This window comes from Ovis canadensis, chromosome 5, assembly GCF_042477335.2.
Source record: "Ovis canadensis isolate MfBH-ARS-UI-01 breed Bighorn chromosome 5, ARS-UI_OviCan_v2, whole genome shotgun sequence".
In the NCBI taxonomy this organism is placed as follows: Eukaryota; Metazoa; Chordata; class Mammalia; order Artiodactyla; family Bovidae; genus Ovis; species Ovis canadensis.
The window spans coordinates 26,067,935-26,071,289 of NC_091249.1; the positions used below are offsets into that span (position 1 = coordinate 26,067,935).

Genomic DNA, 3,355 nt, shown 5'->3' on the forward strand with positions numbered 1-3,355 from the left:
TACTCTCCTGTAAGTAAGCCCTGCAGTCTTCAAAGCCAAATGTTTGGGGGGCTCATCTATCCAGTGCAGGACACCTAGGCTTGGGAGTAAGATGGGGGCAGGGGTTAGACCCCCTTGCTCCTTGGGACAACTTCTGCAATTATAACTATCCTCCTGTTGTGGGTCATGGTCTTGAGTATAACTTTTATCTACCCTTCCTACTGGCCTCACTGTGGGTCCTTCTTCTAGTGTTCAGATCTTTCTCATCAATAGTTGCTTGGCAAATAGTTGTAATTTTGGTATCCCTATAGGAGAAGGTGAGCTCAGGGTCTTCCTACTCTACCATCTTGGACTCTTCAGTTTTGAGGATATTCTTGACTGGCAGAGTAAAAAATGAGGAAAGAAGGCTTGAAGGAAATGCCTGCAAAGGCCCTATGCTTCTTGTCTCTTTTCATACACGTGGCTCCAAATCTACCTAATACTATTTCACTTTCGCATTTCAAGTTACCTGTCTATTCAGGTTTGGTGAATTCTAACATGGGACCATAAAAGCAACAGAATCTAGAAACTGTAGTTCACGTTACTCACATTGACAAAACAGTTAAAAAGAGTCATCTCCAGCTCTAGATTTTATTGTCATCATGCAGGTCTCTCAATATTCCAGAGCCCAAATCCTAGCCAGAAGGAATGACAAATAAAGGACAAAAGATGAAAAGAATAATTCCTCACGAGACTACATGAGGAACTCTGCATATTTACAAATACTCTTTATTACATTTCCCAACTCTTTATTACATTTCTGTTAGGAAGGAAATGCAATAAAACTCTTAAGCCAATGAAAAATTTGAATATAATGTAAAAGGGATATTGAGTACTTGCCACAAGAAACAAACAAATACCAAAATGCCACTTTTTAGTGTTCCCTTTTTTACACAAAAATTACAAAATTATTTAAAAATCAAACCTACTTGCATATTAGAAATACAGTTCAAATCACCTATGGATCAGAGTCTTAACAGTAAAAATAAAAAAAATTAATGATAAAAGGTTAAATTACTTATTAAACTTAGGAATGACAGCCTAAAGAGTATCTACAGAATTATCTTACCTCAATATTTACTTGCAAAAGTAAGTAGAACCCCATACTTCAGAGAATAAGAGTATGCCACTGATAGGAAAATATATGTTTAAAGTTTATAACATTTCCTCCATATTGTAACTTTGAGAGCACTCTACATGAGTCTGCAGAGGCTTACACATATTACTTACATTAACATGAGTTTTTTCCAGTGCAGTTTTCATATGACTATAAAGATATTTTACTTTTCATTTCAGTTATATGTTATCTATCCAGTGTACATTCTTACATGGTTTTAAGAATGTACGGCGAATGAAGGTTTCCATATATTGTTTACATTTAACAGAATTCTCTCTAGAGTGAGTTCTTTCCCATGAATATGAGAGAAAATTGTGCATCATCTTGCATCCTTAAAATGTCATGTGACAAAGGTATTCCAATATTCCTTACGTTCAGTTTCTGAGTTCTTTCATGCATAACAGGAATTGCTGAAGGCTTTACCATATATATTTTTTTTTTTTTGCATTCAAAGGAGTTCTCTACAGTGTGAATTCCTTTCTGTATTCAGAATGAACTGAGACAACTGAAAGTTCTCCTACATTTCTTACATTCGTAAGCCTACTTTCCATTATGAGTGTTCTCAAGGTTTTGAACAGATCTGGGACCATCGAGGGCTCTCCTATAATTTTTACATTCACGCGGTTTCTTACCACTGTGAGTTCTGATTTCATAATGAACGGAAAAAATTGAGGGCTTTCCTACATTTCTTACATTATCCAGTGTGCTTCACCACATGTCTTGAAAATTTGGTGATAGAACTAAAGGCTTTCCCACTTTCTTACATTCATAGGGTTACTCTCCAATATGAGTTCTTTCATGGTTTCGTAAAGAATGAATGCGACTGAAGGCTTTACTACAATTCTTACATTCATACGGTTTCTCTCCAGTGTGTGTTCTTTCATGGTTTTGTAATGAACTGGGACAACTGAAGGCTTTCCCACATTTCTTATACAAATAACCTCTGACTCTAGTGTGCTTTATCATGTGTAAATGAAATTTTGAGGGGAAAATGAAGGCTTTCCCACATTCCTTACATTCATAGAGTTTCTCTCCACTGAGTTCTTTCATAACTTCGAAGGGAATATCAAATAAGTGATGGCTTTAAACTGTTAGGATTGTTTACACTGATAGGATTTCTCCCCAGTATGATTCCTTTCATGTTTTTACAAGAAATTGGGATAACTAATGGCTTTACCACATTCCTTACATATATGAGGTTTCTCTCCAGTATGAGTTCTTTCATGTTTTTTAAGGGACCTAGGAGTACTGAAGGCTTTATAACAGTCCTTATATTCAAAGGGTTTTTCTACACTGTGAATCCTTTCATGACTTTGAAAGTAACTGGAAGAATAAAAGACTTTCCCCACACTCCTTATATTTATAAGGTCTGTCTCCAGTGTGCTTCATTACATGTCTTTGAAATTTGGTGAGAAAACTCAAGGCTTTTCCACATTCCTTATATTCATAAGGTTTCTCTCCAGTATGACTTCGTTCATGTTTTTGACAGGAATTCGGACTACTGAAGGCTTTACCACATTTTTTACATCCATAGGGCTTTTCTCCAATGGTCTCCTTTCATGGCTTTGAAAGGATCTGGAACAACTGAAGGCTTTACTACACTGCTTACACTTAGAGGGTTTCTCTCCACTATGACTTTTTTCATGTCGGCAAATGGAAGTAGGCCAATTGAAAGTTTTCCCACATTGTTTACATTTATAAGGCTTCTCTCCTGTGTGAGTCCTTATATCTATTTGAAATGAATTGGGAGTAATGAATGCTTTCTCACATTCTTTACATTTATAAGGTCCATCTCCGGAGTGACTTATCATGTCTGCTCTAGGGCTTGAAAGAAAAATAAAGCCTTTTCCACACTCCTTATATTCGTAAGTTTTCTCTCCAGTATGATTTCTTTCATGTTTTCGAAGATAACTGGAATAACTGAATGCTTTACTACACATTTTACATGTATAGAATGTCTTTCTACTGTGATTTCTTTCATGGTTTTGCAGTCCTACAGGAGAAATAAAAGCTTTAACAAATTGCTTACATTCATAGGGTTTCTCTCCTATGTGAGTCCTTTCATGTATTTGAAAAGTTTGAAGATATCTAAATATCAATAACCTCAGATATGCAGATGACACCACCCTTATGGCAGAAAGTGAAGAGGAACTAAAAAGCCTCTTGATGAAAGTGAAAGAGGAGGGTGAAAAAGTTGGCTTAAAGCTCAACATTCAGAAA

General features: G+C 36.0%; 1 pseudogene; it reads right to left on the reverse strand.

Moving 5' to 3' along the window:
- Nucleotides 1-590: 590 nt before the first annotated feature.
- Nucleotides 591-3,355, reverse strand: LOC138440887 (zinc finger protein 709-like; annotated as a pseudogene).